The following is an 18,305-nucleotide window of genomic DNA, read 5'->3' as shown; positions in this document are numbered from 1 at the left end:
CACTATCCCCCTCGATATCCACCTTGTATTCTTGAACACATTTTCCCATTCATCTTGTGAAAGATGCGTCTCCTGTAATATAATCACCTCCTCATCCGCCTGCCTAAGAAATTCCAAGATCTTCCTTCTTCTACCCTTAACCCTAAGCCCGTTAATATTCCATGAAATTATTTTTAGTGATAGGCCCAACTGCTTACCCATCCTATTATAGGAAAAAAAAATACCTGGATCTCCCCTTTCTTACCATGTAGAAAACCCGTCTTGAGGACTTTTATTTTATTTTTAACCCTTTTTCCCCTTATGCTCCCACACCCAAACCCACCAAATCTCCAAACCCCTCCAAAACCCTCTATACCCCTTATACCCCTAACTCCTCCACCCATGGGAACCCTCCCTACTTTTAATAGGACAGCCATTGCTTGTCCCTTTGAGCCCTCCGCACACCGCACACCGCACACCGGGAATTCTTCAATCACGTCAATACCATTGCACTATTGCGACGACTTTATCTGTTCTATAAAGGCCTTAACCTCCTCAGGGTCTCTAATGTTATGCATTTTATTCTGCCACATGATCCGCAGGGCCGCCGGAAACCTTAACTGTACCGTTGCTCCCAAAGAGCGGAGTTCTTGCATTAATTTGCCCAGCTCCCACTGTCTATCCAAAGTCACTCTGGCGACATCTGATCGAATTCTAAGAGACCAATGATCCTTAGTGAATTTTCCACCCTTCAAAGCCTAATTCAGAATTTTCTCTTTTATAGAGTAGGTGGCGAAGTTCACTAAAATTCTTCTAGGGGATTTCCTTCCTGGATTTTTTTTTAATGGATCACGATGTATCCTTTGAATATCGTCCTCCAGTTTCAGATGCGCTAGGCCTGGCATTGCCTCTTTTATCAACGATATCAGATAACCCTTGAGGTCTACTCCTTCCGCCCCCTCCGGTACTCCAAGAACTCTAATGTTGTTTCTTCTCATATTGTTTTCCAGAAACTCCAGTTTGTCCTGCATAGCCCTCTCCCCCGCTTAAGATACGCAATGTCTTGAAAGTTGGTTAGCACCTGATTTTTCTGCTGCGCCATAGCCTCTTCCACCTTGCCAACCCGATCTGTTAGCTGATTGATCTTAGTCTCTAAAATCACTCACGCTTCTTGGATCTTAGCCTGGTTAGTTTCAGAAATCTCAAACCTCTCTCGAATCTCCTTCTTGAGGGAGAGCAAGAGCTCGTATACTCCCCCATCCCTAGGCTCCAGTAGGGCTAAAGCGTTGGGCTCCGGATAGTCTTCTTTGCCCCTTAAAGAGCTCCCCCCTACTGCAGTTAACTGAATCATCTGCGCCTCCCACTGCGGCGGGGAACCCTGCTCTAATACAGCTGGACCCTCTGGGGCCAAGTGTGATTCCATAGATGCCAGAGGAGACTCGCTTATTTCCTCCATGCCTGACTGGAAGTATTTAGTTATAGACCCTGGGGTATCCCTTTTTCTTCCTGGACCCCCTTTCGTATTAATCTCCTCCTCGCCCCGACTCTCTTTTACTCTAAATTGTCCTCTCCTTTTTGTCGAACATATGTTGTCAGTAGTTATATTGCACTCCGACCCTCGAGATCCCGCTTTTCCTTTCCGTATTACTCCCGACTTGCCGATGCCCCCCTGAGGACCTTTTACAAAGTGCTTAACCAGTGACATCAATGCTGAAGTAGTTGTCTCGCCCCCTTGGCTCTTTATTTCTGTAAAGTCTGCTCCCGAGAGTGATCCTGAGCCTCGAAGACTGCACCTAGCAGTGTAGCGTCTCCCCTGGCGCACACCCCTTATCGCCTCACTCCATACTCCTGAGGTTGAACAAAACCTCCTGCGCCTCTCTCCATATAAACTACTATTTACGCTGTTTCCTGCCGCATCCGCGGCCTGAGTTGAGTTGTGTGCCAGGTCTAATTACGGTGAGAAGCCCTCTCCCACTGTTATCTAGTAAACAGGGAGGGGGGCTGAGAGGGAGACAAACAAAAAAGAAAAAAAAGAAAGAAATTTTCCCAAAACACTACCTCCCTCCAGCCCCCAGCGCACCTTAAATCCTCCAATTAACCTTGGGGGGGAGATACTCCCAGTCTATGACTCCTAAAAAGGAGTCTTACCTTCTGGATATCTCAATACTTCCAGAAATGGCCCTTCTATCAAGCTCCGGTGTTCTCAAGCCGGTTCAGCCCCTCGAGTGGTCTCTCCAGGGATACCGAGGGGCTGGGTTCCTTGCAAACACACACCCCCGAGAGAGGAGGTAAATAGAATCTAATTTCGGCGCTTCTCCTCCGTACTCAAAGAAACGCCGACACTGGCGCTGCCGCGCGCGTCCAGCAGCTCCCTCCTCCTCCCCTCGTACTGCATTGCGTTACGTTGCGTTGGTAACCCCCGAGCGGCGCGGAGGACTCGCGGCTCAGCTTCCTAGCTGGCCGCCATGTTCCCCTCCTCGAGCCATTCCATTTTTGTTCACTCGATGAGGACGTCAGAGCTGAAGGTGATGTAGTGAATTTCCCCACTCGTACAGGGATTTAGAGGCAAAGCCCCTTTGTTCTGGATCACTGCAAAGCCACGGCAATACTCTTGCTGCATTCTTTCTTTTTACATGTATTCTGCTTGCACAAATAGGTAGGGTTTTAGAAAAACACACATGTCCACTGGTCAAAGGGGAAGGCTACTCAGTGTTGACGATATTTGAATGCTGTAGCTTGTATTTTTTGAGGGAAAAATAAGCCATTTCTTTTGTTTTGCTCCTGTTAAGTTGACAAAACAGCCATGCAGCAGAGATGAGGTTGTTAGAGCATTTCGGGAAGCAGGTCAGTAAGTGGTGAAGGTGGCAGGCGAAACATACATCACACAAATAGTGGACCTCATTTCAATAACTGTGCATCATTCTAGTACAGTGTTTCTTAACCTGGAGGTCCGCGAGGCCTACTAAGGGGGTCGGTGACTACTTAGACAATTGAATAATATTAACAGACTAATAAGGTGCATATAAATGAAGACGCAAAATGTAAACTTACATTTTTTAAGGATCTATGAAAGTTAAGGAGTTTGAAGTTGAAGGCTAAAAATTAAGTTAGAGTCCTTAGATTGATGCAGTACAAGCGCATCAAACAATATATAGAGTGGATGATGAGTGGCCTCGAGTACATTTTAAAAAGCTCCGACCTTCCCAATAAAATTAACATTTTGATTTGTCTATATTTGTTTATGAATTAAAGAAAATATTGTTGTATTTGTTTGAATAATGCTTGCTTCTCTATTTTTTCTGTAGTTTTTGCTATTCAAGTCCTTAAAAATATTTAGACGTGGGTTCTTGGCTTCCACTAATTACTCAACGAGGGTCCCCGGAATCCAATACTGATTTAATGATGATTCCTGTGTTCCAGTAATGACTACGTGAGGGTTATGAGCCACTGATCAAATAATAATAATGATTGTATTGCATGATTAATGAAAACCTTTGCAATTCGACATATACATGTTAAATCGATGCCATCAAGAGGGTGTGAATAAATATCATACGTTGACAGTGCTATTATGCTGTAGTTATTGGAACAGAAACTGTTATGCTATAAAAGAAATACTAGTAAAATCACATAACATAAACAGTTAATTTTTTTTAAACAAAAAAACCCTCATCTTGCAATATTGGGTCATTGCCTGCTTGTTAGCGGCTTTCTCTACCTCTATGCTCTTATGTAGCCCTTGTCAAATCAGACAATATTAACAGAAACTTGACAAGTCTGCTATTCAATATTGTAATTTGTGGCCTACACGACTCAACTCTGGTAGATAGTTGCTCCGTTCATTAACTGCGTATTACAGGAGTCCAGGAATCCTCATTTGCTCAACTACACATTACACACATATAGGATTCCTCAAAGGCTACTGATAGCCCCGAGACAAACTGTACAGTGCCTCTGGGCCGTCTAATAGAGCTTTTATTGTAAGAAAAACGCTGCAGGAAACATTGTCTTGACATATGGGAAATGATCATTTAGTGCGCACAGCGTCAAATCTGAAAAAAGTCCGGTCTTACCTGGAAGAGAGGGCTCGCCTTTATGTTAGCAGGCTTTACTCAGTAGCTTCATCCCGAGCAGCCCCCGTCTCTTCTTCCTGAAAGTAAAAGCACAGCTTTAGCTGACAAAATGTGAAGTGAAATGAATACTAACTAGTGCACCTGGCAGTGGAGCAGAACCTACATGTTGGTCTTCAGGGAGCCCATTTTCAGGCTACATCGCTGCTTTCAGTCGCAGCAGAGATGTGTGGCAGGGTCCTTTACCTATACATCCCCTGAGACTATACAAGTAGAGCAGAGCGGATATCCCTTGTGAATTCTGCCTTGCACAGCACAGCTGACCAGTGTTTCTGTACTCAGATTTACTAGGTGCGAGGACACTGGACCCAGTGCTTAATTTGTAAATAAAAACGTACCGGTGCCCAAAGCCCTACCCTTAAACACGCGGCTTCTGCAATTAAATGTGCGAACACAGGATACTGAGCCAGCGTAATCCTGAAGCCATCTCGGACCTCTTCAATCTATTTAAAGTCACTCCCTGCCCCTTCAGCTCACTCTTGCAAATTTCTGCTTTCTCCCTTCGTGATGCTTTTTCGTTTTTCTCTTCCTCCATCTTTTGTTCACTGGAAATGCTTGCGCAGAAAAATTAGCGCCAGTAATCTCACCGGAAACAACAAGCACAAATTAAGCACTGACTGGATCCTATTTTACTGGCTGGAAAATCCAGTCAGTAAGACTGTTTGGGAAAAGGACTCAGGCCCATATTTATACTTTTTTTTAGTGCCGCATTTGCGTCGTTTTTTGACGCAAAATCAGCACAAACTTACAAAATACAAAAAGTATAAATATGGGCTTCAATTTTTAGCTTAGCCCAGTTCCTGCCCCACACTCTTCCAAGTGAAGGGGAAGCAGGTAAAAGCTTCCTCCTGTCAGCAACTTCCCCCCCATCCTCTCTGATCCTGCTCACCCCCTCCCTCTCCTGCCGTACCTTGGAGCCATTTCAAGCATTTATCGCTTGCTCGAAGGCGGGGATAATTTGGTAAAGGTGTGCATTAAAGACCCTGTACGCAGGAACCTTATGTGGAATTCTGCCCAAAAAATCTGGGCCTGCACTGTTATTCCCCATTTCAAGTGGTTTCAATCTTAATTGCTGGATTTCGTCTGGTATCAGAAATTCTTGCAGCCCAGAATATGCATAGATTTCTGCACTACTTGTAATCAGGTCCTAATCAGTTCCTTCACTTCAAACAGAACAAAGAGACTCATCTATAATTCAAAATGACGGATTACCCTTCAGAAGAGGCTTGTGAGACTTCCTGCCCACTAGAGCTGGGCGCTACCTACTAATTTCCAAAGTCAGATTGGTCAAACAGTGTGAAATCAATGAATAAAGAAATTCATTTTTGTACTTTTGTCTCATAGGTTTGTATTGCGGCTCACCTGAAATTGAGTGGATTTTACTATTCAGAGGTTAAACAAACTTAGTACAGCCTCTCAGCACCATGGTATCTTATAGTCTTACACTGTATGTATGTAAGAACTTAAAGTTAAAATAGATGTAGGACATGTCTAAACAGGGTGGGAGATCTGAAGTATTTTAGGAGGTGAAGTGCGGCAGGTAAGTCAAGGGGCTAGAGTGGCTCTTGGCGAGCCTGATGAAAGTTAGCCAACACTCAAACTGTGATGCAACAAAGTATCTTATCTCTGTGTGACACGAGTCGACCCAGGATCAGATTTGGGAAAGTTAACATTATAGCTCAATACGTCATTGTGCAGCATTGCACCTGACCACGCTGCAAGCCAAGCCCTAGATACGCAAACACCAAGAACCTGAATACAAGCGTTTGTTAAATTACAATCCTATGCAAACACATGTTTGTGCAGGAATCGCTGTTATATGTGGTACAATGTTCATTGCACCTTATAATTACCAGGTGGGATACATTTCACACACGTCATTAAATTTCATTCAATTTAAATTAAATTTCAGCAGGTCAAACCTGCCAGAATTGAACAAGAGGAAAAGTACTGGTATTTGCTTGGCCATGCAGATTCTAGTGTTGTAACCTCCAAAAGGACATGTTACCTGCCTTCTGTAATGCTCTTTTAGGCGGATATTCTACCGAACCCCAGATTCCTCATTTTAGGATACTCCCCAGGTGCCAGACTGGATCTGGAAAGTTTCACAGAGCAGTGCTCACACATGCCGCTAGATGGCACAGTGCTGCCGCGGTCTGAGTCATGATTTTTGCCAAGAATGCTGCCTGAGTCCTCATCATGAATTTGTCTGGAAATATGGTATAGGGCAGTTGCACTGAAAGTGTCTTAAGTTCACTAAACCTAAGAGCTGATGTAATCACCATGAGGAAAAACCAAAAGGCGCAATGAGCAGGTATGCGTTGACTTGAAGGGTTACATAAAAGAAAATGTCAAGACCAAGCTAAGATTCTACTGTGGCAACAAACACGGTTTGGGGGGGTCAATCCTGGGTGTCAAACCTTTTTAAAGCTCATCACAACAGGTGATTTAAACAAATAACCTGTAATAGTGCCCACTACATGATCTTGCTAGGCCAAAGATAAAACAAAAGAATGTCTGATAGCTTTGCTTATATAGGTAAGACTTGCAAAACCCACACCAGACTTTACAATCAGACTTTCTTTTATCACATAGATCAGTTGCTCCGGTAAAAGTCTGCTTCTGCGAATCTGAACCCCAACGTTTGGTTCTTTCTCCTTTGCACTAGTCTTATGCTACGGAGGTATGTGTCATGAAACTAGTGTGGTTCTCTGAGACCCACCATTTCAGTACTTTTGCTTAGATTGGTTTGTTGGCACTGGTGGTACCAGAAAGTTTGAATTCATTAACTAAAATTGTGACCCGGCAAAGCGTTGAAATCCTATCAGTGCTCCTCTGAGCAATATCACCTATCAGGCCATGGCCAAAGATCTGGCATTTCATAAAAACAACAGTAATAATAATAATAATAATAATAATAATAATAATAATAATAATAATAATAATAATAATAATACAAATATTGTGCCTTGCCACTGCACTGGTGCTATATGGTACTGCTGTAAACAAGTGCTCTAATTCCGCAACTAAATTGTTCACTTTTTATTGTGGCTGAGTCAGCCCTGCCAGGATCCAAACTTGCGATCTACAAAGTGCACATACGTCAGCCCAGGCGCCTTACTCACTTAACCCCTAGACTGGTTTCTTAATATGGTTTTTTATAGTTTTCTACTCGTGGCTTAGTGATCCTCGGATGTCTTGCCCCCCGTGGTTGGAAATTTCCCCTCAATGACTTAAGAAGCCAAATACTGCAGGAAGAATTGAAAAGTATCAGAGGAGCACCAGGCAAGAGCAGGAGTAGGATTGACCATCAATATAGTTGAATAGTAAATTCGCACTGATTCAATAGCTCATGACATTGACGTGTTTGCTGAGATGGTAAACCTTGAATCAAAGGTTATTTAGTTACCATGGGAAGGTGATCTGGTAAAAACTGCTACCGTGTCATTGGTATGGCTGTGGCTCAGTCTTGAGTACTCACAGAGGTCCACCATTTAACGAGGCCCACCACGTCTGAGTCAGCAATGAGCTTCTGGACTCTAGGGATGACCATGATATGAGCAAGGATTGCCCCAAGGTAAGCATGTTGCACTATTTTATTCTAATGAATACTCCTGCCCCAGGGTAGTTCCATGGCTCTAAAAGGGAATGGCGGGTTGGTGGGAACGAGACAGATTAGATGGAGGATAACAATAAACGTTTTTACGGTTCTGCTAATTCTTAAGTGATCAGTATTTTCTTTCACTTAGAGTGGAAGATTTCCAAAGCAGAGCAGGTGGAATAGAAAACGGTACTCCATCCGCAGAAATTCTCCCAAATCTATCTGCTTTTCCTCGGTTTCTGTACAGTGTCAAACACCCACACAGTAGCTCCTTGTGCTGCTTCAGCACCCACACAGTGCATCTGACAGTGAATACTAATAGGCCGGGGTGGCGCCAAGTTTAGATCCCATCCCCTCCAACTCAACTGAGTCAATAATATTGTGGGTAAAATGCATTTGGGTTTTCCCAATGGTTGTATTTATTCAAAACAAAAACATCTATTAATAAGGAAGAAGAGATAAAAACATATGTACAATTTGTGAGATGCCTTGTAAAACATGGAGCGAAGGTACATGCTAAACGATTCAAACTACGCACAACATTATTTACAGTATGATAAAAAGAAGATGTATTCATTTCCACAAAACTCAGGTCCTCTGCTTAATTTCCACATCATCCATACAAACAAAGGCAAAAGCATCTGTGTCTCAGGGTACAATCTCAGGCCATTGGCAATTGGTCATAGCGCTTTCTTATGTGCTGTTCTTTTTCTTTTTCATAGCTAAAGAGGCAACTATCAAACGTGGACTAGCGAGGCACTAAGCTTTCATGGTTCTTCTGAAAATTCTGTGACACAGTTGATTGCCTGATGATTGTCTCTTCTGAAATCATGCAACTTAGAGGCAGACAGGGCATTGGGAGCCTTACTGAGAATGTCAAGAAGATGTTAAACCTAAAACAATATATTTTCCTCCAAACATAACAAAAAAAGTCCCTTCAGCAATTTCAGGACATGTTTGCATGACACCCAAAGTCTGTTATTTGTGTCCGCTACCAACATACTGGCAGACCAAGCTATTGCACTCTTGCCTTTAAAAATGTGCAGTCCATGTTCAGACTGTGACCACTATAGGAAAGACATCCAGAACTGCAAGATCCTTATAAATCCAATCTCCAACCAATCACACGGTGATTCTACTCTGCCCCACTATGCCTTCAATAGGTCCGCAAAACCCATACTACCCATCCCATCTGCGTGCATGTACAAAGACTCTTTAGAGATAGAGGAGGGGGCAAACCACAATGCCATTGAATTGAATCAAAAATGAGCACCAAACTCTCAAATATTCTCTAGCATCTGTTGATACTTTTGGTGATGATATTTCTGTTTGGACACCACCTTGGCCATGGCTGTAAACCTTGAGAACGGTACCCCACCGCAAGACAAAATTTAGCTTGTGGACAAGTTCCTGAACCAGTTGCAATGTACTTTTCTTGTGGGATAGACGTGGCTCAACTGACTGAATTCCAGCCTGAATGTTCCTTTTTTGGTGGGCCGTACACCCCTTCAGTGGATTCAATCTCAATCCCTAGGAAGCTGATGCATGTAGGAAGGTGGTCTAGTTGCCTTCTTGTGTGTGAGAGAAACTCAAAGATCCTCATCATGATGAATGAAGCCTCTTAGCGCCTTGTCACATTCTCTTGATGATGTTGGCCCAATAAATAGAAAGTCATTTAAGTAATGGATGCCATTAGTGGAACCTGAAGTTTAACAAAACCTATCTAATACAGGTACCGAATTGTTCGAAACAAGCACATTATTATTTTGAATATTCCTCATGAATGCACCTGTCATAAAAATATGAGCCATTGATCTGAAAGTCTAACACAGGGTAATCCTCTGTATGTGCTGGGAAATCCAGAAGGCTGATTCTATATTGCCTTGTCTATTAATGCCATTGCACCTAACATCTTGAGCTTGAGCAGTGCTTCATCTAATGAGCCATAAATGCACCGTGCAGATCAGAGGACCCATGGCAACATTAACAGATGAACCCTTTGGGGATAGTAGGTTGTGGATACATCGGAAATGACTCAGTTCTTTCTTGGGTCTTTGCTTAAAGGTGATCAGATGAAACCCTGCGTTGGGGGCTCCTTGAAAAGTCCTGCAATCCATCCAAATATCACTTTCCTCTTGCATCCTTGCTGCCACTATTCCAGGAAGTGTCAATACAGGCAACTGGTTCTTACAGTGACTGCTGGCAACTACCTCGGCAGTAGGGATCCTAAAACCAAGTGGAAAACCAAGATACAATTCATTTATAACCTCCTGATCAGGATACCGATTTTAAGCCATGATAATACATTTTTAATTAAAACGAAGTGGAAACTGTATTCTTAGTTGCTAGACTGGTTGGGCTCTTCTCATTGTCTCCAGATTTCTTGACCCACTTTGTCTCTGATTGTGAGGTGAGGTCACAAAAAAAACACATATTGTACAACTTGCACACACCTAGAAGTTGGGTGCATGCTTTTCTATTGAAAGGCCAACAGGTACCCTTTAATGCCCCCAAGGTGGTGCTGTTTAAACAATTGCTACCTGTAGCTACAAATCCTACAAGACACTGACTTCAACCAAATTATTACTTCAGTTTAGACCCACCTTATGTTAGGGCATCCACTTTTAAAATCAGAGCCATAATCTAACCAAGCAGTGCTCCAGAAATCATGAAGTGGTCTTAAATTCTTATGTGCGGGACACCAGTTCAGGGGCTTACTCCGGTCATGTCTCGAGTAGAACTGTCTGATAAATATTGAAACCAAATACACCTCTTTTTGATGTTCTCTTAGACCTTGAGCATTTTTGCTTAATGGGAGTCCTTCCAATCCTCATACTCAATCTCCGTCCTCTTGGCCCTAATCGAGGAGAACCTCTCAATAAAATCACCCTTTCAAAGTTCTTCCTTCATGTCTAGAGGGACCTGGGGCTTAGCTTTCTAGCTCTGGAAAATATAGTTTCTTGTCATTCCAATTTATGGGAAGAATTTGCCTCACCTTACCGCTCTAGTCACGCTCCCTTTTTCTGTGTGACTCTTCACCATTTTGCGATAGAGCCATGGAAAGCTGTGCAGCTCTTGATCCATATTATTTTCATATGCCCATTGCGCATGCCCACAACCAAAATGTCTGTTTTGCGTGTTGCTGGTACTTGAGTATCCTGTACCTGCCCCTCACTCATTGATGCAATAGGAATCAGTTGTTGTTGTAGCCCAGTGACAGCTGGAGCATTTGTCTAGCGCCCACAACTCCACACCAATGGTGAGGCACAACTGTTGGAGGGCCCCCCAGTAGAAGATATACCTTTTACTTAGATAATAGAGTTACAACCTTACAAAATACCCCTGAACTGAACTGTGGACATTGCTGTCACCTTGAGAGGTTGATAGTTCCTCCCGAGTCCCCTCCCTTGGCTCGCAAGCTTGGTTTTGCTGAAGTGTAGGTGTATCACTTTGGATCTGTTATTCTCGCTTGTAGTCTGGAGTGCAGAAGATTAGTTGGCTTTGCCAAAACCACTAATGCTCAGCATTTAGTGCCAGTTTGGCTACTGAACTTGTGTTTGGGGCTGGATTCCCTGCTCAATGCCCTCTGCTGGTATTCTCCAGTATCCTCAAAATCCTGTGGTTTTCAATGTCTACATGCCCTGTGAATGTAGCCCGCACATCTAGTCTCCTGAATGGGTTTCTGGTTAATCAGATCCTAAATCCCTTGCAGGTATTTTCTGTGGATTTCCACCAACCTATGCCAGTGAGCTTTATTGGTCGGGGATGTCCATGATCCTGTTTAGCCTGTGGGATCGATGACTGATATTTCTCATTCATGCATCTCTGATGTGCTTGCTTTTTGTTTCTCTTTTTATGTCACAGATTACCAGACAGCACAGCTGTCCGGTTTGCCAAAGACATTTTGGGAACTTTCAGAAAGTTAACCTAGGAATGCATTCCACTCGTTGATTGCTATTGACTTTGTGGTTTGTAACTCACACTTTCTGGCTTTCCGTTTGCTGGCTTTATTTGCATTAGGCTATCCAGGTTCAGTTTGTTCCTCTTGTTGCTAAACTGAGTTTTCTGTATCCGTCCACAAACTTGCTTTGCTGTAAAAAGGACTTTAAATATTGTTCTTATTTTGTCACATTTGCTGTGCATTCAAAGCTCAAGGTCAAATGTCAGGTGCTGACTTCCAGGTGTGCTTGTTTACTTTTCTTTCTCTGACTTCAAATTGAGAGGATTTATGCAGCAATCTTGCTGGATACTAGGGGTAGGAAAGAGTTTTTTTCTATCACACAACAACATTTAAATGAATGGTGTAAGCATTTCAGAACGCATCAGAGTTATGAAGTCACAAATGAAGCATATTTTTTGTTGTTATTATGAGTTCTCTGCTACTCTCCTCTGCACTATTCCACTCTACGCCACTGCACTCTGTGCCACTGCACTCTATCCCACTCTACTCTACTCTAAGGCACTCTAGTCTGAGGCACGCCACTCTGTGCCACTCCACTCTGTGGCACTCTACTCTGCCAGTCTAATCTATGCCATTGCATTCTACGATGCTGCATTGTATGCCGGTGAATTCAATGCCACTGCGCTCTACGCCACTGTACTCTGCAACTGTCTACACCAGTGCACTCTACATCAGTCCACTCTATGCCACTCCAGTGTATTGCACGCTACGCAACTCTACTCTATGCCACTAAAATATACATAACACTCTTCCACTCCACTCAACAACACTCCACTCCACTCTATGACACTCCATGCCACTCTCCTCTATGCCACTAACTTTTAGCCATTTTGAACAGTAGCCACGCTGGTGAACAACATGGCTAAAACGCATTAGCAAAGCCAACAGCTCTTGCCAATGGTTGGAGGGTAGGCTCCCATCGACACAACCCTTTAGTGCAACGGGCAATCCAGTCTTTCAACTTCCATCTCGCTACGCAAGTGTGACTTATTCTCACTTTTCTCCTCTTTTTCGTAAGCACTTTTTTATGTAGCTGTAAGATCTAAGGTGTCTTTGGCCTTTCTGTGTCTTGCCCGTGTATTTATAGCTAACTTTTAACTATGGAAAACGTAAATAAGTAAGGTGAGAATCAAAAATCAAAAACAAATTTCTGAAATACACATAACTGATGGTATTGAGGATAAAAATGTACATTTGTCATTAAAGCAATGACACCAGTCCACAGCCCGATTTCACACCCACTGATGGTGACCACATGTCCAGGCTTTCCCCAGATGATTCCTGTTTTTTGTGATCTGTCCCAGAGCTCCAATAGTTTTAAATGAAACTAATTTTGGGAAGAGGGTCGGATGAGCGTGCACATTACACTTTGTAACAGAATGCAGGATCACATTTTCTCCAGCCCTTTCCTGTTAAATCATTTTGTGAACAAACGTTAATTGTTTTACAGTTTGTTTTAAAGGCTCCCCTGCTGTGCTGTAGTGTAGTGTCTCAGTGAAGCAGCACAGCAGGCTGTAAAGAGAGGCAAGTAAGCATCTGCGAAGCCCCTCAGCTGACACTCAAACCCAGGAAGGAGAGGTGCCATTTAATAAAAACACTAATTTGCATTATTTGCGGTTGAAAAAACAGAAAATGGCACAAATCTAATGCTACATCACATATCAAAAAGTGGCCCTGTATGTTTTAGTCTTCGTTTCGTTGCGAAGCAAGGGGAAATACTTTTGGGATCCATGTCTTCACCACCTTTCCCACTCTCTCAAAGGTACATATTTTCTCTTATCAAGCCCCAGTTTTACAATTTGCTTTTTGGAACTTTCAGCTCTCGTTTTACATTTATAGATGCAAAGGTACAAATTTCAGAATTCAACCAGACTATTGTGCAACTTATGGAGCAACTTGAGGTCTCTGTAATGTCTGCTTTTGGCTGGGTAAAGCTTAATTAAATGGGCCAAAGAGTGCAATCTCTAAAACACCAATCTTCTTTGTCTTTCTCACATATAGTCTGTCTCATAGGTTTGTGGTAAGCACCGGTGTAGTCTTTATATGTCAGAAAGTGCAGTCATTATAGTTATAGAGGCAGGTTATCATGTACTTCAGTGCATAATTAACTTTAGTTCTGATCAGAACACAATTTAGTTAACATAGTTAATACTTCTCATAAACGTCTGTTTAATTCCCCTGAACACTATATTGTCTGTCTTTCCTACATTGGATCAGTGCTGTCATATCAGTGCTTCTATCATCCTCGGCTATGCATAAATATAGTCCTACTTCTGTGCTTGTGGACTGTCCTGGCTTTTGTTTCTGAAAATGTGGTCACCCTACACCCTCGCTGCTCCTCACCTTAACACACTATCCAGTGATGTTAGATTCAAGCTGCTGGCACCATGAATAATCCCCCGAGCTCGAGAAAGAGATGCCCCACCACAAGGAGGGAAAGATGTACCCGGAACCCGTGGTGGTGGTAGAAGCCCAGACACAATTTAGATCTGTCCTTGCCCTGTAAAAGAGCAACATGGCCCCCAAATCCACAAGAACGCCACAGGCAAGGAGGTATTTCACACAGTGGGATTTACTTTTGCAGTATCAGGTCCTGGCCAGATCGCAGGGATGAAAGACTGAGGTCAAAGTGGCCTGGCCTAAATGAAGGTTACTTCCCTTGATCAAAATTTTGGTGGCCCACTTCCTGCCCACGTGCGCCCCATGTCCCTCCAGTGTACCCCATAAATGATAAGCCAAAGACCTCAAAAAGGCAAAAGAATCACATGAGTGTGGAAGGGGTATGGAACCAGGGGCACCCCCAGCCTAAACTCGCTCTCACCTCTGTGGAATATGCAGCTTCAGATATCTCAAACACCAGCCTTTGGTGCCATCGGGAGAGGTGTGGCCCTGGTGGCACCTGGATGACCTTAATGATCACTGCCAGCTGGAGACCTCTGCTCCACTTCTGATTTACATACTTTAGGGAAGGCAGATCACTTTTACATTTTCTTATTTAAATTATTTTTTTTAGCTAGCATACAGGTTACAGAATCAATAGAGTTTCAATTGTAGAAGTGACAACAATATATTAGATGGCTGCAAAGTGTCTGGCAGGAACTGCAATGAAGCCACAGATGCACAAAAAAAAAAAAAAAAAATCTTAACCAGGCGCACGAGTGATTCTGAGTAAAACTCATGCACGGAATAAAAGCGTAGAACTTATTGCACCAAAAATAGTTATAGACTGTTTTATTCTAACACTGAGAACTATCAACGCCGCGCTCGGCACTGCGAGAGCCTCTCTCGCAGACTTCAAAAGTCAAAGCTCGGAGGCACAACACGCCTTCAAAGGACGGCTTCTGCTTTCTGAGAGGACACGGACCGGCCTGTGTTCTAGGGCAAGTGACGGTGACAACAGTGGGGAGATAAATACTTCTGAGAGACCCGAAATAAACCCTCGGAGCACATGCAAATCTCCACAGTAACCCGCAGAGATCACTTCAGCACCACGGACAGCGCCCAGCTGACTGAGGACGGGACCGCGCCCGTGATGTGCGGTGACCTGCACTCGCTGTTGAGTACTTACCGGCGGTGTTGTGCGTGCTCTTGAACGCGCCGAACTGTGCGTGAGACGTTTTTTCAGATGATTTAACAAGGAGTACAAGTTTGACCGAAAATATTCTGAAGGATAACCTATGGTGCAGTGCCGGCCATCAACATTTTGAGCAGGTGCAGCACCACGGCTGAGATTGCGCAGCATCGACGCACACACATTCAAAACTTTTTGAAAGAGGAAGGCGCTTGTGTGGCTGAGTATAGGATAGTTACTTAAACGGTGGCTGGGCTACTCTAAAAAAAAACAGTGACCTACTACTTTACAGTTAATTCCCAATATCTGAAAATACCAGAGTCAACACAAACCGCAGGTCACCAAAAGGCAGCAGCTGGGCTTTTAGGCTGTCTACATGGTAGAATTTAAGCAAGAATGGTGTCAGAACGCGCATATTCACACATAATCCACATCCACATTCCTCTCAGTGGCTTAAGCACCCACTCCAGAGACCTGTCTCAAATCCACTGTCCTCCTCGCCCTCACTGGCCAGGCTCCGTGAGTGATAAAAGCGTGCACTAGTCTCTCCTGTTAGATCTGTTGTGTGCGGAATGGAGAGTTGCGCTTGCTGCTTTCTGTGAGAGAGGGACGCTTACTTTGCCACTGCCATGCTCTGCCTGTTGTGTGTGGAAGCAAAGCTCGCACTGCTGCTGTCTGATGTGTACCTGGCGTGTACTGACGAAGGCTTCTGCTGCGGTTTCCGCTCTCCTCTGAACACTGAGCGTTTATGTCTGTTTACGAGAGTGTGTCCCTTTAACTCTGATCTCTACTTAGTGCATAGCTATCCGTGTTGTAACTGTAAGTGTGGCGTTCCTTCTGCTCAGCCTCATGTCCTTTACCTATCCCATGTGTTATAGGAGGTTGAGCTGCTGCTGCTGTCCTTGTTGTACCTTTATTGTGTTGGGAAGGTTGGTGTTAAGTTTTCCACTACACAAAAGTCAAAATGATTTGCATTGCATTGCCACTGTTGGTGTTAAGGTATGATGTGAAACAGTGAATCCTCACAAAATATGAGTGCGGAGTTAAATGGTGGCTTTACATGTGAAACTAGCAGTTTTTTAAAATAGACTAGACAACTTTGTAAAATTATAAAACATAGCTTACAAGTGCCACGTATAACATCTTAAGCCTTTTACAATACTTTAGCCACCAGAACTTTGCAAGATTGGGTTTTGGGAGCATAATGAAAACATTGGTGTTGGCTGAAAAGGCAGGAATGGCTGATTGTATCATATGTCGTAGTGCCAACTGGCAGACTTGTGAAATACAAAATAAAATGTAGTTACTGACTTTCTACCTTTGTTCATGCAGGCAATCACAGGTTAAACAACAGAGTTGTTGGGAGGGCAGAGACAGTCTTTCAAATGCAAATGTGAGCATCTCGCTGCTAATAAGCGAACATTAACTGCAGAATACTAAAGAAGTCATTATTTTCCAGAACAATGCGAGCAGCAGCAGGTAGACGTGTCTAAGGAGACATAGACAAAGGAAAAACAATATGCTGCCTCCCCTTTCCCAAATCCCTCCTCAGCCTAGATGTTGGTGTGATTTAGGTGAGGTGTGACGTGCCAAACCTTTAAAGTGTGCAGCGGGTGCTGTGGGTACTGCCAGTGCTGTGGCAGAGTTCATGCACAATTTTAGCCGGCATAAACCTGTAGCCTGATCAGCAGAAATTTAACACGCACAGGTCAGAACCATGCTGTCAGGAAAATCAGCTTGGACTTTTGTGTCACCTGCTTGCTTGCTTTCTTATGAAAATATCAAACCATCTGGTGAAAAAAACGAGTAGAACAAATTTGGAAAATACATCCATTTGTTTTGAGTACTTTATATAGCAGTGACCCTGCTTCGGAAGCAGCAGAGTCCTCTAGAGGGGGCATTTTTAGGTCTGACTTGACAGTGCAGCTGTTTGTAAGACTTATTGTTGAAAAAGTGTCCAAATTATTCACAGAGTGTGCTTTGGCTCCGTCCGGAGAAGTATCATGCTCTCACCTGTGATATTTCTGGTTTGATGAATCATTCCACCCTCTATAGAGTCCTTGCAGTGCAATGTATATGGGACTATTTTACATCTAACAATCACCACACACTCAATTACTCATTTCTTGCATGCATTTTATAAAGACAGGAGTCTTTTTGGTATTTTACATAACTGAAGAAGGTTTTTTAAAGGCTTAGTCAGAATTATAAAAGAAAACCAGACTAGGTTTTGAAAATGCTTATTCATGGTCTGAGGCTCATCTCACACACCAGGGAAACATACAAGAGATAAAGGACCAACCATTATAAACTATTGCATTATTATAAGGGGTTTGAGGCTCTGAAATCCCAACTTGAATTGCAGTATGCTTACAATGTGCAGAGGTCAGTGTTTTATTCTTTTTAACACATGCTCACACCATTACCCACCCACCACCCTCTTTTTTTAAAGCACTGGTCTCTAGATCCTTCTTTGAAAGAGAAAATTAGGTTGCTGACATGCCAAATAAATACGGCATCTCTCCTGTGACAATAAACATGTCCTTCTGCAGATTGCATTTAGTTGCAAAATACATTTAAACAGGTTACTTTCAAAAGTGGTTCTTTTTTAGAACGGATGGTATTCTATAGGCACATATCTGTCTTCTTGACGGCTGATGACGGAGAACTCTGAGGGAAGGTAGCTCACATGACATAGATGTAAAGCTTTTTTTCCCTAGGTTGCTTCACAGCAGGTGTAATTCGCTCAGCCATGCGAGTTTCACATTGTCTCCTGGGCCTGGCTATCAATAGTCAAAGTAACACCTTATAACAGTAAGTGACTTTTTTGTGTGGACTATGACCAGTTCAATAGTAATGTCATGACTAGATCGTAAAAAGAAATCCATGGACATCTTTGTACAGTTATGATGGTCGTTATTGTATCATACACAGAATGATAGATAGCTTGCTGTCAATAACGGGGCAGTTTTACACTGAGCTTACTGCTTATCACAGAGCCTCCTGCTACCCAAGTTTGGGGGATGCCACCGGAAATAAGGGCCCACAAAGAAACTGCACTTA

The 18,305-nt window shown here is 43.2% G+C and overlaps 1 protein-coding gene across 1 annotated transcript in view; it reads right to left on the bottom strand.

Moving 5' to 3' along the window:
• Positions 1–18,305, bottom strand: part of SMPD3 (sphingomyelin phosphodiesterase 3) — a 1,015,604-nt gene that overhangs the window by 763,950 nt on the left and 233,349 nt on the right. Inside the window, exon 2 of the mRNA XM_069217238.1 lies at positions 4,053–4,129. The gene's annotated coding sequence lies outside the window, so the exon portion shown is untranslated. The remainder of the gene's footprint in view (positions 1–4,052; positions 4,130–18,305) is intronic.

This window comes from Pleurodeles waltl, chromosome 12, assembly GCF_031143425.1.
Source record: "Pleurodeles waltl isolate 20211129_DDA chromosome 12, aPleWal1.hap1.20221129, whole genome shotgun sequence".
Classification (NCBI taxonomy): Eukaryota; Metazoa; Chordata; class Amphibia; order Caudata; family Salamandridae; genus Pleurodeles; species Pleurodeles waltl.
Note: the sequence above shows the minus strand (reverse complement) of the source record. Positions and strands in the feature narration are given on the sequence as shown.